This window comes from Scylla paramamosain, chromosome 18 (assembly GCF_035594125.1).
Source record: "Scylla paramamosain isolate STU-SP2022 chromosome 18, ASM3559412v1, whole genome shotgun sequence".
NCBI lineage: Eukaryota > Metazoa > Arthropoda > Malacostraca > Decapoda > Portunidae > Scylla > Scylla paramamosain.
The window spans coordinates 23,095,831-23,113,328 of record NC_087168.1 but is presented as its reverse complement, the minus strand read 5'-3'; the positions used below and the strand labels follow the sequence as shown (position 1 = coordinate 23,113,328).

The 17,498-nt window shown below is 45.5% G+C and overlaps 1 long non-coding RNA gene across 1 annotated transcript in view; it reads right to left on the bottom strand.

Annotated features, from left to right (window-relative positions):
• The window catches only part of LOC135109414 (uncharacterized), a 107,123-nt gene extending 90,816 nt beyond the window's left edge, over nucleotides 1-16,307 (bottom strand). Inside the window, exons 1-2 of the long non-coding RNA XR_010272701.1 lie at nucleotides 16,160-16,307; nucleotides 2,211-2,300 (exon numbers count right to left, since the gene is read on the bottom strand). This is a non-coding gene — a long non-coding RNA (uncharacterized LOC135109414). The remainder of the gene's footprint in view (nucleotides 1-2,210; nucleotides 2,301-16,159) is intronic.
• Between the last annotated feature and the right edge of the window lie 1,191 nt (nucleotides 16,308-17,498).

Sequence of the window (17,498 nt, the reverse complement as noted above, 5' to 3'; positions counted from 1 at the left end):
AGTTGGTTGCTGGACTCAAGCCAGACTGATGGCGGCCGCTTCACAGACAGCCTGACTCACTGAAGCTCCTCCCTCCTCCCTCTTCGCCACTTGCCACGTCCCCACCTTCTCCTTCCTTCCTTGCTTGCTCCCTCGTGTGGCTCTCCTCTGGCTCCCTCCCTTGCAGCGCTCCTCGTCCTCTCTCCCGCCATCCCATGCAGCGGCCGGCACGTCAACTGGTCCCGAATTAGTCTGTATTCCCTCGAATCACTATTTTTTCTCCTCCTTTGACTTAGATTGCGGAGGAGGAAAGATCAAGAAACTTTGGGTAATCTGCTTCTCCTACCCTTCCTGCTCCTGCTCCTGCTCCTCCTGCTCCTCCTGCTCCACCAGCCCCAGGGAGCGAGATAAGGGCCTCCCTGCCACCCGAGAAGGCCACCAGAGGGACGGCCAGAGTGCGTCACAACAAATGGATGGTGGCAGTTCTTGGTCTCCAGGAGCTGCTACCAATCGCCGCTCGGATGACGGACTGCCTTTATTCAACTCCCCCTGCCTCACTGCCTCCCTGCCTCACTGCCTCGCCTTCCTGCCTCGCCCCTCTCTGATAACTGACCGCCTTGTCTCCTTCCTTCTCTCTGCCTCTTTGTGTCTGTGTCTCTCTCCTCTCCCATCACTGACCTGTCCATATCTCTCTCTCTTCCCCCTCTTCCTCCCTCTCTGCCTCTCTCTTCTCCATCTGTCCATGTCTCTCTCTCCTCTCTTCCTCCCTCACTGCGTCTCTGTCTCTCCTCCCCCATCACTGACCCGGCCATGTCCCTTTCTTTCCCTCTCTGTCTCCGTCTCTCTCTTCTTCCCCATCACTGATCCGTCCAAGTCCGTCCCTCTCTCTTCCTCCCTCTCTATTTCTCTTTTCCAGTGCAGCCCTCTCTCTCTTTTTCTCTCGTCCCGCCCCGTCCCATCCCCATGCCACCGTTCATTGCCCGGCGCTCACTTTCTTCAACTTCGGCAATAACTTGTGAATAGTTTTGCCGCGCGGGTAACTGTAGCATTTGAATGGGTGCGTTGAAAATGATGAGTTGCCTCGGCCACCCTCGTAAGTTGTCTATACCGAATGATAAGTTAGCCGAGTTCCCAAAGTTGTGTCTACTGCGGGGAATAACAATCATGCGGGGGAGAGTTTTACGATCACACATACGTCAGAGCGCCGCCGCAGCACACGCAGCCAGCAAAGGCGTCTGGGCGGCGGCGGGGCACCTCGACCTTGCCTTGTGCCACTGCTGACTGCTACGCTGCCTCCCTTTCTGCCATTGCTCTCCGACATCGCTACAAGAAACACGTTCTCTCATACTACCCCAATACTTTGATGCCACCACGACACTTACCTCTTAAATTAATTCTCCCTCCATCGCTGTTATTGGCTTCTAGCACCGCCACAATAAACATACTCCCTCCTACCACCATGTCGCCACAATGCTTCACTGTAATTGCTGCTTCTGCTACCACTGTCATTATTATTGACTTCTAACACAGCCATAATAAATAATCTCTCTCTCCTCCAGACGCATTAGTCATATTAGCATTAACGTTGATGCTAATACAATGCTTCACTATAATTGTTACCTCTGTTCCTGTCATCACCATCACTGCCACTGCCTTCCAACGAAAACGCAAAAACGAAAACGCAAAAAGAAAACGCAAAATAAAACGCAAAATTAAAACGCAAAAAGAAAACGAAGGCAGAAAAACGCAAAAGAAAAAGGACGCAAAAAAGAAAACGCAAAAGATAAATCCTCCACAAAAAAACGAAAGAAATGCAAAAGGCGGCGGCGGTGAAGGAGGAGGAGGATGGTCTGGGAATCATCTAATCGGGAATTAACAAAAACGCGATCCATTACGGACAAATGGCATCTGTTCGTGACTCATTAAAGATCCATTAAGATACCTGGACTGATATCCAACCACTTCCCCTAATGAGCACCACGCGGGCAGGACAGAGCCAACCCACGCTGACCCGCCGCCACACACTTACGCTTGGAATCCCTCACAAAGACAAGGATTTTTCACCTTTCCCGCCGTGCCCTGACGTGCCCTGCCGTGCGCTCATCCCCTCACGGCAGGAATGAACAGCCGCATTAGAGCAGGAGGCGCGGGACTTACCTGCGCTCCACGGCACGCCACGGTGTAAAATTATTGCTAAATTAGTCAAGTTGAATTGGTGCATATGTACTCACACACACGCCGCCGCGCCGCCTCAGACACAGCCGCCGCTACTCGCCGTCTCACGGCTCCTCCTTTGTGGTCTCGATTCTTGCCGCTCGTTTCTGAAACATGAAATTAGTACAGGAGCATTAGGAGTAAAACTAAAATTTTGTCTCAAGCGTCTGGATTACCTCCCCAGTAACTCCACCACACCACACCACATCCACACACCGACAGAGAGAGTCGTGACAAATAGCAAATACAAGTCATACACCACCACACCACCACCACCACCGCCGCATCCCCACAAGTACCCTTCCACTTTTCCACTCCCTTGAATACAGAACATCTTGCTGCGATAAAAAAAAAAAAAAAAAAAAGCCACTCGCTCATAGATTGGGTGCGCCATACAGATTTCACCTGCCAATAGTCCTAAATGGCCGGTCTCTGGAGGCAATACAGTGGTAAAAAGGATGAGAGAGAGAGAGAGAGAGAGAGAGAGAGAGAGAGAGAGAGAGAGAGAGAGAGAGAGAGAGAGAGAGAGAGAGAGAAATAAGTGCTATATTTGTGGTAGGATGCATGGAAAGAGGAGGACGACGATCAGAGGGGGAGGACGGACTAGAGCAGGAGGAGGAAGAGGAGGAGGCAGGCAGGCAAAGGGACTATTATCGTGGGCGTCCGCAGCGGGAGACAGACCTTACGGCGCTCATTATTCTCCACCTCAATGAGAAACACCAGCCACAAAAATTATATGTGACGTCCAATAGATTGAGGGTGATCGGTGAGGAGCGGGAGGCAGCGGTGGCGGCGGCGGGGGTAATATTGGTGGGTCTTTGTCGAGCCCCGGTGAGGGATGTTGGTAATACTGCGTGACTGGTGGGCCGGGTCTGGAGATCTGGGGATGCCACTCCTTCCCTCCCACGGTGTGCTGAAGACGATTATTTTATTTGTCACAGTAAAGGAGGGTTGCTATGCTTCATATGTACAAGAGGTTCATATTTTGCAAGGTACTGTACATAGAATTCTGTCCAAAGTGAGGGCAGGAGTACTTTCTCTCCTCCATCGTGGGAAAAGGGGCTGAGAGAGCGGTGTGAATGAACGTGAATGGGAAACGTTTGTGCCTCGTCTTCGTTACCGCTTATTTTGAAAGCGAAAGCCTTGGTATATGAATGTACGTACGTATACACTCAGAATTCATTTATTTATCTACCTGTCTCTGTGAATGCTGAGAGCCTCACACAACAAAGGGCAGCGAATCCCAAACATTAATGCAAAAACAAAAATTATGCATCGACACGGCAAAGAGAGCCTTCAGACATTTTACATCACAATCCGGTGAGTTTGGAAAAGGTCACCCTAGGAAGTGAGGAAGAGGAGGAGGAACCTTCACGAAATATGCCGGGGAGGGAGAAAAGGTCAGTCCGGAATTCATCACCAAATGGAAGCAGGACTGAGGAGTTAATACGAGGATGGAAGGGAGCCAGCCAGACTTTGCTGTTCTTTGTCTTCTTTTCATAGGGAGCTTTGAGAGGTCTTGTGAGGAGGGAAATGACGCCCCAGTACCCTTGGTCTTTGTAATAGTTGTAACATTATGCATGATACCTTTGGGTGAATTATTGTTATTATCGTTATTATTGTACAGGCTGTTGGATTTGTACACATGATTAGCCAGATGTAATTATCAGTATTATAGCTATTGGTTCTGTACACCGAGTAGTAATTTGCGTTACATCAAACTGGGACAAAAAAAAAAGTGCTATAGTAATTGCTAGCGAGGACTTATTTTTCTATTTTCAAGAGTAGTTTGAATAATTTCCCTTCGCATCATGTCAAACTTGGGTCAAAAAAAGTTCTATTATAAATGCTAGCGAGGGATTCTACCTTTTTTCTTTTCCATTTTCAAGAGCAGTTTAAATCATTTCCCTTTACTTCACAAAAAAAAAAGGGTTACAGTAAGCAAACTGGAGATTTTTTTTTGCCTTTTTTGTATTGTCAAGAGCAGTTTAAATAATTTCCCTTTGCGTCACGTGAAACTGGGACGAAAAAGTGAATAGTAAGTGCCAGCGAGGACTTTGCCGGCGGCCTGAATACAGCGGGACGCGGCGGCCACTCCAGAACACAGCTTTTAAAACCCCTCGGGAAGTGTCCTTGCCATCGTGTTTATTGAAGCACCAAACAACTTGACACTGAAAACACTCTGCCCTAAAACTCTTCCATTCAGAGAGAGAGAGAGAGAGAGAGAGAGAGAGAGAGAGAGAGAGAGAGAGAGAGAGAGAGAGAGAAACATATAGAAAGAAAACAAAGATACAGAGACAAAGACAAACACAGACAAAAACACACAAACACAAAGACACAGACGCACAGAGGCAGAAAATGACAAACAGAAATGGACAAGAAAAACCTCAAAGAATCACTAACACACACACACACACACACACACACACACACAAGGCACCCCAGCAAATCAGTGTTTGTAACGCGGCTCGGCACTGAAGCGGTTTGCAATCAGGAACTCCGATCGATCACTGAGTCGCCGAGTGCATAGAAGGGACCAAAGGATTCCTCGCGGGGAACAAAAAGTTACTGGTCCCTAACAAGCCTCTACGGAGCTGCCCGGAACATAGCGCTACCTTCCACATTAATTTCCCTCATAATTTTCGGTAATTCTTCTTGATCGTTCTGTGTCTTTTGTTTAGTATCCTTGAATTGTTCAGTTTTATGCGCTTTGTGAATTGTGAATGAAAACTAATACTCTCTGGGACTGGCATCGTCTGTGGGCCTTTTTCTTACGGGCCTTTTCTTCCCCTTACATGTAGAAAAAAGCCCTGCGTCTGCTCTTCCTACTTGCTGCGTTTCCTGCTTCTAAATTGACACCCATATATTCGTGTTCTTAATCCCTCATAAGGAAGTGTTCTTAATCCCTCATAAGGAAGTGAAGTGATTAGAAAATTTCATATGGCGCCGAAATATATTACATAAAATACCAGTAATGCTAAAATGAAAGGGGAAAAAAACAAAAAATACGACACAGCTCAAATTTAAACCAATCACAAGAATTAAAAACTGAAAACCACAAATTAAGAGGGATGGGACTTGAATGCACTAAACGTAAACACGAGATTACAGACCCCATCCCTCATACAGACAGCTTTTAGGGACCACAGAGATGACTTACCCTCTTCCCATGGATTTCTGGACAGACCCACATGGAAACTGATGGAAAGATACACAATGATACACATGCGAATAGGTACTTCGATTTTATAGCCAGAAATTTCATCGCATCTGGATAATTGAGAGATTTAAGGTGATAGCAGGGAGGAACACGCCACTATAAAAAGAGGGATTGCAATTGGCTATGAATAAGAAATGTTTCCTTGATGTGTGAAAGAGTGAGGCGTGGAGGAGACAAGACGAGACCCACGCGAGGAATGGATGGAGGACAGCGCAAGGAATATTAGGGATTAACTTTATGTGGATAACTATATAGATCGGTAGGGAAAATTTGTACTGTATAAAGATGATAATGAAGAGTGAAGATTTTGCGGATAAAAACCAAGATAAAAAAAAAAGGTAGAATAACTGGCTATAGAACAATACATAAGACACGAAAAAATGCAAATCAGCAACGTTTCTCGTATTGTAGAAGAGTAAAAAGGAAAAAAAGGAAAATATAAACGAAAAAAAAAATCACTAGAGACCGAGAACCAGATAACAAAAACGAAAACCACCAGGAAAAAAAAAAAAAACACACACAACCACATGAACAAAAAAAATAACTACACACACTCCCCCCAAAAAAATCGACAAAATAATTACACCAATAACAAAAAAATATCACCCAACGAAAAAAGTTATAAAAAAAGACTCTGGAAATCCCTTTAAAACAGCCAAAACAGCGGGAAAGGGGAAGAGGGGAGGCAGCAAAGTGACTCCAGTTTTACAGCTCTTCTCTCTTTTATTGAGTAATACTTTGTGCTCCGAGACACGCCGTAAAGTCATGATGGGGCGAGAGAGAGAGAGAGAGAGAGAGAGAGAGAAAAACCAGAGGAGATGGAATAGACGAGGAGAGGAGGAGGAGAGAAGAAAGAGATGGAGGAGGAGGAGGAGGAGGAGGAAATTGAGTGACGGAGTGTTTGTGTTTGCATGTGTATGAGAGAGAGAGAGAGAGAGAGAGAGAGGAGAGAGAGAGATGAGAGAGAGAGAGAGAGAGAGAGAGAGAGAGAGAGAGAGAGAGGAGAGAGAGAGAGAGAGAGAGAGAGAGAGAGAGAGGCGTTACACAAATCCCCCCACCCCATGAAATCCGGATTGCACACATTACAACAAACCTTCTAATCCTCAAACTAATAAAACAAACGAGCGGATTCAAAAAGGCAGTTCCCTTCCCATTGACTCGCTTCCCTCGCCCCCTGACGCCCCTCGCTGCCTCCCTCCACCACAGGAACCAGGCACGTCTACCACACAACCACTCAGGAGATCGACAAGTAATCTAAGAAGTGGTAAATGTAATGTTCTTAGTCTCCTTTCATTCCTGACCACAAGAAGTTAGACATTCCTTAAGTCATTCCTCTTCCTCTTCAGCACAGGAACCAAGCACGTCTCCCAGCCGCCACTCAGGAGATCCACAAGTAATCTAATGAGGAATGGTGAATGTAACGCTTATCCTTTCATCTCGAGTCTTCTTTCACTCCTAACCGTTTTGACAGGAAGAAGAGAAGCCAGTCATTACCTCGCCCTGCTTCCTTAAAAACGAATAACTTTCATTAGAGCCTTTCAAAAGTAGCCATAATTTTTTTTTCTCTCCTTAAAGATTACTAATATCATGAAACATTTAGGAAAACATTTATAACTTTTACTGGAACCTGCCAAAAGTAGCCACGGCGTCTCTTCAAATTGATAGCGTCGAATACCTCCTAAACTGTCACTAAAATCATGAAAACTTTCTTTGGAAAACCGTAATAACTTTCACTACAGCCTGTTAAGTGTAACCACAGGGTCTCTTCTCAATGAGTGTCGAATACCTCATAAATTATCACTAGAACCACGAAAATCCCCTTGAAAACTGCAATAAACTTTCACTGGAACCCACCAGAAGTAACCGAGGTATGCCGGCGGAACCTGTGAGGCACGGAGAGAATGTAAGTGCCGAATTGAATCGAGGAAATATAGATGGTAGTGAATAGGAGGCGAATCCAAAAGGCAGATACTACTTAATACCTGAACACCATCCCGCCAATATTTCATCTCCGTAGACTATCCATCAACTTAATGACTCTCGGTCGCTCACCAAGTTCCTGCCTCATACCACGGAGGTCACTCTGCTCACAGGCTTCCCCAGACCTCACCGGGGCCTCCTCCTCCCACTCCTGGCCAGTCCTCACCCTTCTCCCCAAGCCTCCGTCCACCGCTACCCTGCTCTTCCTCTCTCTCGCTCCTCTCCGTCGCACCACTGCCCCTCTCCGCCCCTCTCCGCCCCCTCCGCCGCCGCCGCACTCCATTCATTTCCCACGTCCCCCCGCCTCTACTGGTTCATCCATCTCCCTCTTCCATCCACCCTTTCTCTCTCTCTCTCTCTCTCTCTCTCTCTCTCTCTCTCTCTCTCTCTCTCTCTCTCTCTCTCTCTCTCTCTCTCTCTCTCTCTCTCTCTCTATACTTCGTCTCTACCAACCTCTGTCATTCCTTCCACTCCCTTCCAATCTTGTACTTCATTTCATTTGTCCTGCACCGATACGAGTCGTTTTAAGCCATCCTACTATTCCTCTCCCTTTTCTTCCTCCTCCTCTTCTTCTTCTTCTTCTTTCCTCCGTACTGGTATGTCAGTCCATCTTTCCCTCCTTATCCACCATTTCCACCTGTCTTTGCTATGCTTCATTTGCTGCCCGCCTCCAGTTCCTCAGCGTCCCTGGAAACTTTTGTGGGGAAATTCAGGAAAAGTTGAAGCAATCCGGGCAACTTTTCTTTCCTCCCTTGAATTGTTTTGTGTTTTTTTTGTTTCCCCTGTCAATGTCTTTTTTGCGTCCTTGTTTACTCACAAAACCTTTATTCAATAATCATCCCAGTCTAGTCCATTTACTTATTCATCTTTGCTTTATTCATCCTCACACCAGCCCAGCACACTCATTCACTCACTCACTCACTCACTCATCCCCGCCACTCTGCCAAAGCCGCTCAGGAGTCAGGGAGGGAATGAAGATAGGAGTAGTGGTGGTGATGGTGGTTGTCGCCGAAGCCACTGGCAAACTCACCTTTATGAAACGTCAATAGTAATTTTTTTTTTGTCGTTTTTTTTTTTATCGCAGTTTTTCGTTTTTTTTTAATACTAAGCACCGCCCGACGGGAAGAAACGTGGGGAAAAAGAGAGGTTGATGCAAAAAAATAGTCTCCTGAATGTTGGTTCCCTTATTTTTGTGATCCTGGCTCGTTAAAAAAAAATAGGAAATGATATATTAAAGCCAACATCCAAACAAGCCACCACCACCACCATCAAATATAACCACAGAAACACCACAAAGAACAAGTCCACCATCACCACCACAACAACCACCACCACACCTTTCCCAACCACACAAACAACCATAAGGCCGCCGCCACCACCACCACCACCACCACCACCACCACCAACAGGAGCAGCACGGCAACAGACAGACAGCGAGGCGACCATAACTCCTCCAGCAACTTGTGTCTCGGGTCATTTACCTTCCTCAAGAATTACCTGGAAATGGCGTGTGTTCTTCCCTCCTCCCCTGCACCTCGGGACGGCCTGAATTATGCCCTCACGGTGAACTTTTCCTATTTCTCCATTAAACGACTGTCAGGGAAGAATCCAAAACAGTGGGAGGAGGAGGAGTAGGAGGAGGAGGAGGAGGAGGAGGAGGAGGAGGAGGGGGAGGGGGACGGGGAAAGGTTGTCTGAGTAAACGCCCGTTTTCTTTACATCTTCGTCCGCTCAGGCCTCATTCCTGAACGCTTTGGTTACGGAAGAGTCTAAAACAGTGGGAGAAAGACCAGGAGGAAGAGGAATAGGAAGAGAACTGGAGGAGTAGGATGACGAGGTATTGGGAACCAACGTAACACCGGACGGCAACTCGGATTCAGATAAAAAAAAAAAAAAGCTTCTACACTCCAGTTTAAAAAAAAAAAAAATAGACACTGGTATATTAAAAAAAGAAAAAAGAAATAGACCTTGGTATGTAATTTCGAAAAACAAAATATGAAAGGGTGTCGTGTTTACAAGAGGAAGAGCTGGCAAAAGGCGAGGTGTGTGTGGCGGTGATTGGCCGGGTGCACCGCTGCCTCGCTCGGGACTCAGGCAAAGGCTCCAGCCGCCTCTCCATCACCATGCCCGCCGTGTGTTGACCGCCGATAATATAATATTTTGAGCCGGCGAGCGGACGAGGCGTGAGGACCTGAGTTAGTCAATTTGCTGGTTGGCTTCCCCGACTAGCGAGCCACCGGGCGGGGGTCAGGCCGAGGGCGCCCCGGCCACACGCCGCCAGGGAGACACCGAGCCAGGACGGGGAAGGAAAAACATTCGATCACATGAAAAGAAAAAAAATGTAAACAAAAAATATTCGATCCTATGAAAAGAAAAAAGAAAAACACGCAATCCCACGAAAATAGTGAAAACACACTAGATCACACTGAAAAAGGTGGAGAAAGAGCATCTGATCCCATGGAGAGTCACAACACGCAGCGGAGACATGAGATGCAGATGAAAAGACACTAGTTCGGACTTCTCTATGAGGGAAAACAGTGCTGAATTTCAAGCTGTAGTACAAATTCTACACTTAAATAAAATGAGACCAGTTTTGCGTCTCTCACGGGCACAAAACACCACCAAATATCAAACTGTAATACAAAACCCGACTTTTTTTTTTTTTCTTCCGGTTTAAAAAAGGGGAAAAAAAAAGTGTGGAGAGGCAGGCATTTCTCACTCCCTCCACGTAAAGACTCACGGGCGAGGGCGTTCACTCTGACGTGGCGGAAGAAATGAGCAACTCTACTGCCGCTGAGACGAACGCCGTGAACCAGGAACTGAAACTCGAGGGGGAAAAAGTGAGTGTGAAAGCGCTCGCTCCTGCAACCAACCAGCGCGCACACAAACACAAACACAAACATACACACACATGTACGTCATTTCAGGAACAGTGAAGCGAAGTGAAGTGATTTAAACGTTTCGTAAGTGGCGCCAAAGCAACTAAGGTCAAATGGCGCTGGATTACAAGACTGCATCAAGAAAATATTTATAAAGTTAAATTCCAGAGATTAAAGTAACATGGATGAGGATGACTGATGGAAATGTATAGACACGTTATATACCGCCACGTGTAGACCTGATGAATCTTCTTGCAGCTTCCCTTATTTCCTTATACTCTTATGATATTCAAAATCTTTACATTGTTCTTCGTTTAATTTCTTTTACCCATAGAAAAGGTAGTTTCCTTTTTTAATGGGGGGAAGAGAGAGGGAACATAAAAGAGGGAACATAAAAAGACAAGGAAGAGAAAATTACTGTTAATCTTTTCATTTCGTTTCACTTGCGTCATTTAGAGTTGATCATGTACACCCACACACTCACCAAACCTGCCCCCCAACACACACACACACACACACACACACACACACACACACACACACACACCTCTCCTCCCCCACACACACAATTATGAGAACCCAGCGAGGCGTTGGCAAGCTGGATTTACCTGCATTCCATTTCCTGCAATAAATCGGTCATCCTTGCATTTCCTAAGTGTGATTTGTCAATTTTCCTCACTCTGGCTCAGGAGACGAAGGATGATGGAGTGGCGAGGGGTGGCGTAAAGGAGGGGCTGGAGATGAAGGAGAGACTAGCTGAAGGATGAGTGGGCGGGCTGCGCGGCTGATGGATGACTGGGCGGGATGGGTGAGGGTATGTGTGTGCGATGGGTGGGTGGGGTGGGTGGGTGGGTGGGTATGGGTGTATTGGTATGTGTGTTGAGGGATGCGATGCTATGTAGGTGAGAAAATGTGTTTGTGTGTGTGTGTGTGTGTGTGTGTGTGTAGGGAAATGAATGGGTGAATGGATGAGTGAATAGATTTAGATATATAGATAGATAAATAGATAGATAGATGGATGGAGAAATAGATAGGCGGAATAATCATTACACTGAACTGTGACGGGCGGGAATAAAGGCACCATCCATCACTGAAACACAACGCTACTTGCTGACTGAGAGGAACACAACACCACAGAATGAAAAGTATCAGCTTTACGAGACTAAGTGGAAGACTCGGTACATTACGTCTACCAGAAGGAATCTTTACATTAAACTGACGCACTGGAACAAAAGCGCCATCTATTGGTTAAACACAATACTGAACAGGAAACACCAGACCAGCAAGCGGGATTCGAGGTTACTTACATGAGGTTTGCCGATGCATGCACTGCGCGATGCAATACACTTCAATTGACAGTCGTGATTCAAAGCAATTTCCAAGGACAACGATGCAATCTGCGCTGGAAGAAATATCCTTTCACTACAAGGCCAAAACTCTCTCATGGATAAAATATAAAACCAACACGAATTTCAAACTTTTCGTCGCGTGTGAGGTATGAACGGCACCAGCGCTACTCGTGTGTTGGTGGATGAGAGGATGGAATAGTGTGAGGTCAAGGAACGGGCGGTGGGGAGCAGCTATGGTGACCAGGAAAGCACAGGGTAAGCAGCGACGGTCTTTGTCATGTATGCAAACTGAACATCACAACATCGCCACGTCCCAGCACATTGAGGGCAGTCAGTCTTGCCAGTACATTTCTAAAGCCACGTTAGTCTTAAAATCAAGGCAAATCTTTCTAGTTCCTCCCTTATCTTTAACGTGTTTGTTTTTTTTTTGTTTTTTCTATATCAAAGATTCCTAGCGTTTTCTTTTTCAGTCTCTGCTTTGCCTCACCAGTTTTATTTCTTTCTTGCTTCCCAGTACATTCCCCAAGCACAAATCCTCTTACTTTTATTTTTATTTATTATTTGAGAGTTTACTAAATTTGTTTTTCTATTTCGAAGACTCCCGGCGTTTTTTTTTTTTTTCAGCTCTTTTATTTATCTTTTTTTTCAGCTCTTTTATTTATCTTTCTACTTATTTCCATCTGCTTTGCCTCACCAGTTCGTCCCGTCCTCGCCCCGCACATCCACGTCCACGTCATGCCGTCAAAAATGCTTCCTCTGCTCCGTCCCCTTCTGACTTTCTAGTTTTTCCTCTTATTCCGAAATATTCCCTTTGCATCGTACACTCCGTCCTGCCACGTCAATTTCCGCTGACCCCCAACACTGCTGCTGCTGCCCCTGTTGACTTTTTTACCCCAGTGTGTGTAAGCGTGTGTTGTATATAGATGTGTGTGTGCGTTGTGCGCGAGAAAGAGTTTGATCCCCCGGCCCGTGTTTCAATGCCAGTAATGACTCTTTCAGGTCTATCAGGAAGCCAAACTTACAGGTCTCATCTACGTAAGCTAAAACAGACTTTCTCCGAACGCATCAGAAATAAAACCACAACTGTCTATACGTGAAGCGACTGTAGAGTGCCTTAGTATGTCGGTTCAATGCCTGTGATGACTCTTTCAGTTCTCTCAGGCCAAACTTGCAGGTCAGATCTACGTAAGGTAAACAAAGACTCCAAAACCATCGTAAACAAAGCTGCCAGTGTCTGAACTGATGCATGAAGTGACTATACGTACAATGTTTTCATAAATACTCTTAAGAACACGTTAGATATAAAAATTTACGTTAGTTGATACTGAATGTTATACAAATACATGCAAGTTGGAGGGAGAGAGAGAGAGAGAGAGAGAGAGAGAGAGGAGAGAGAGAGAGAGAGAGAGAGAGAGAGAGAGAGAGAGAGGCAGAAAAGCGAAACGAGAGTGGAAGGGATGCAGAAAATAAATATAATAGAAGATGCAGATAAAATGAAAGTCACGTTTCCTTATGCCAGTTAATAATGAATAAAACATATGAATATCTAAACGCAAGCAAGAGAGAGAGAGAGAGAGAGAGAGAGAGAGAGAGAGAGAGAGAGAGACAAGGAGGGAGGTGGGATGAGATGAATTGAAATGAGAGTAGCAGCTCAAAGAAAATAGTTCTCCCTGGATACACAACAGAAAACGGAAGGCAGAGAGGAAACTTCCCCCCCCCCCAACGAACTCTGGCCATTGACTAGGAATGTGGAGCGGAGTGGTGGGGACGAGGGCGAGCCGTTATCACCCTGCGTGTTGTTGAGGGAGACACACTCAGACAGACACCTCGCACCACGCCACCACCAGTCCACCTCCTCCTCTTCCCTCACTTCTCTACTCTCTCTCTCTCTCTCTCTCTCTCTCTCTCTCTCTCTCTCTCTCTCTCTCTCTCTCTCTCTCTCTCTCTCAATCCCCTCATCTCCTCTACCTTCATCACTCCACCTCTTCCCTCACTCCTCACTCCTTCCTCTCCCATTCCCTCACGCCCTTCGTCTCTCCTCTCACTACTTCGGTGACCTCACTACCCACACCACTCCCCTCACTCTTACTTTTCCCAATTCCTTCACGTCCTAGACCACTACTCCATTTCCTCTCCTCTTACCATTTACTCTCTCCATTCCCTACTTTAAAATAACAACAACAACAACAACAACAACTCACTGTTCCACATGTAAACAAAGCAAGACTGACAGGTTATAGTCTCTCTCTCTCTCTCTCTCTCTCTCTCTCTCTCTCTCTCTCTCTCTCTCTCTCTCTCTCTCTCTCTCTCTCTCTCTCTCTCTCTCTCTCTCTCAACGAGGAATATATTTTACCAACATCATTATGGCACTTGGAAAATACAATTAATATGCAGATGAGGCGATTCATTTGGCTGCAATTTACTTGAGCTCCGCCAAAACAACCCTTCGACAAAGTTACGCACGAGAGATTATTATGAAAGGCCAGAACCACAGACCAGCCAGCGGGGAAATTAAAGAAAACGGAGATGAAGAGGAAGAATATAAGGGGGTACTATAATAAAACTTCGAGGCTCTCACTGGACTCCACGCAGCCTTAGTAATAGTTTAGTGTGAATGGCCAGGCTTAGACAGATACACGTGCTTCCTCTAGACTAAGTGGTGGAGGAAGAGGAAGAGGAGGAGGAAGAGGAAGAGGAGGGGGAGGAAGAGGAGGAATAAGGAAAAACAAACAGTAATGAAGATTTTGGTTCTAGTTAGACTGACTGATGAAGAAAGCCAAAGTTTGAACAAGAACAGTTTACCGTGACTTGAAAACTGAGTAAGGAGGAGGAGGTGAACAACGAAGTCAAGGAAAACGTAAGAAAAGAACAACACAATTTACAATAACAGCAAATAATAACAAAGAGAAGGAAACAATTGGAAGAACACGAAACAAAATAGAAACGAGGAAAGAAAGAAAAAATATAAAAGGCATTCAGGGATTTTGCAACACTCAAGAGAGAGAGAGAGAGAGAGAGAGAGAGAGAGAGAGAGAGAGAGAGAGAGAGAGAGAGAGAGAGAGAGAGAGAATGGCAAACACGAGCAAGAACAAGGAATGAAAAACAAGAAAATAAAAATGTATCGAAACAATAAAATCAAGAAAAGGATGAAAATCAAAACAAGAACGAAAAAAGGAAAATACGAAAACCTCCAGAGGAAAACAAGAAAAACGAAGAAAGTAGGAAAAGAGACAAAGGAAGGACAAAAATAGAGAAAAATGAAGAACAATGACAATAGAAGGAGGAGGAGGAGGTGATGAAAGGAGACTGGAAAAAAAGGAATATAAGGAGGAAGAAGAAAAGGAGGATGAGGAGAAAGAAGACTGAAGAAAGGAAGAGAAGGAAAAGAGAAAAAGAAAAAGAAGACTAGAAGGAGGAAGAGGAGGAAGAGAGGAGGAGGAGAGAAAACTGAAAGAGGTGAACACAACAACACTCAGTTAAATTCATCAAACTCATCACTGTTCACTTCGACTTTTCTTGACCTAGAAGATTGACAAGTTAACATAATAATTGGAAGTCTGAGTTATTATAGTAGTAGTGGTGGTGGTGGTGGTGGTGGTGATAGTGGTGGAATGCGCAGTGCGAGAATGGTCATTTGAAACTCGCGCCGCTGACATGCCATGCTTCACCACCAGGTCAGTAGCTGCTAGTTCACCCACCACCACCTTCCCCTCCCGTCTCACCACCACCACCGCCACCACCACAGCAGACATTCTCCCTCTACTCCACAATCACCATAATAATAGCTAGATTAGGTTTTAGAGCAATAATTACTCACTTCGTACTCATGTTTTGCCCAGAAATAAATGAGTACAGTTATTTCAGTAGTCTCCCAATCTTGCTCTGAAGTTATGTACTAAACTGCTACACTTATTACCACCGTTTGGCATTCCGTAAGATTATGAGCAGATTAAGATACGAAACATTAAGGAACGACTTTATACATGATGGGAGTGCAGCGTGTTACTTGACAATTTCCTATACCGCTAACTACGCATCAGCACCAGACAATGCCAAGACGACCACCACAACGCCATCACACTTCAACTGCGTTTGGTGTTTCGTAAGGAGATTGTCAGCTGATTACACTATGCCAGCAGATTACATTAGAGTACAAAAGAATGAGGAAAGGCTAAACAGTGGTCTTGCCAAGGATACCTACGTGAACAATGGCGGCCATCGTAACAACAGCAGTAGGCACCTCCCTACTTGTTTTTGGTGGTAACTTGGTAAGAGGCGGTATTTGGCCTTATTTAAGCTCTCCCCACCCAAAAACCCCGCTTTTCCACCATGGGTTAGAAGCCGAAAAAAAAATATGAAATACAGCCGCACTGCTAATCTAGTAATTTACCGAATGAAGTACAATGGGCCATATCATACTGCCCATCAGCACCAAACTCATGGCAACACATCACAAGCCTCATTATAGTTTATGGTGCCTCAAATAACTCGCAGTGCTAACTTCTACTTGTGTGTTGGTTAATATATCGCTCAGCTCACCTCAAGTACCGTCAGTGAAGATTCTGTCCGCGGCGACTGCAGGCCTGCATCTCACACACACAAGAACGCTCACATCTCTGTGGCGTCTTTCGCCTCACTACTCTCAGCATCACCTCAGTTCGAACCACACGTAAAGCTTCGAGAACTGTTCATGGATTTTTTTTTTTTTTTTTTTTTTTTTGGTTTAACGTTTAATTAAAGGCAATGTGAATGTAGTAGACTTGGTTAATGAAGTACATGATATCACTCACTATTAAAAAGTAAGACTAGAGAGAAAATTAATAAGATTTTCAGCCGAAGTGAACTCTTTACTCAGAACTAGTTACTGCTTCAACAGAATAGAAACCGCGGCATACCAGTAAACTAGGGCCTGGTATGAAATTAACACCAATACTTAAGTTTATTACTTATTACTTAAGTTTATTAAGACTTATGATTCTTGTTTATTTGGTTGATTCCTACATGAATGGTTTTCTAAAGTAAATTAAACTTTCATGCCCTTTTCTTTTTTTTTTCTCTCTCTCTTTTTCCCTCTACACATTAATGAATACCTCACACTACAGACGCTTTATCCCGCACTGATGGTTTTCTTTCATACATTTCCTGCTAGAGGGTGGAGGGGGGGACTGACACAATTCAATTCTCATGTGCTGCTCTCCTCTCTCTCTCTCTCTCTCTCTCTCTCTCTCTCTCTCTCTCTCTCTCTCTCTCCCTGTACTCATTAATGAACAGCTCACAGTGGTGCTCTCATTACCACCCTTCCTCTCACCGGCCGCTATGAGCCTCCACACACACACACATGGGAGGTGATTTACTTCCTGCACCTAATAACTTCACTTGTCTCCCACCTGTGCTAATTTCCAGCACGCGGCGATTAGCATGCAGCGGCGGGGAAAAAAGAATCTTTGCTGTTTGATTTCAATTATGGAATGTCTAGTGGGTGATAGATTGCCGCCGAGTCGAGGGAGGGAATGGTTTACGGCATTAGCTGGCCACCCCACACGCTCGCTAAGGTTGCCGTGCCCATGCCAGCCTGCCGGAGCGTGGGTCTCGTGGCTGCAGGCTGCTGGGAGGCCACGCTCACCACCGCCAACATTAATGGTCATATTCGCGCGACGCCATTTATCATCCTGGTGTTGAAACAGGGCTGACGCCACCACTGCCGTCGCCTCCACCCCCCCATGCCGCCCTCCCTGCCCTCCCTGCTAACCCTCCACCCTCCTCTATCCCTGCAGCTAGAGTGGAGAGTTTGCATTCCTTTTTTTCATCTATTCAAGAGTTTTTCGTTATAATACTAAATGGTAAGATGTATTTAAAACTTTAGTGGCAATGATTTGGG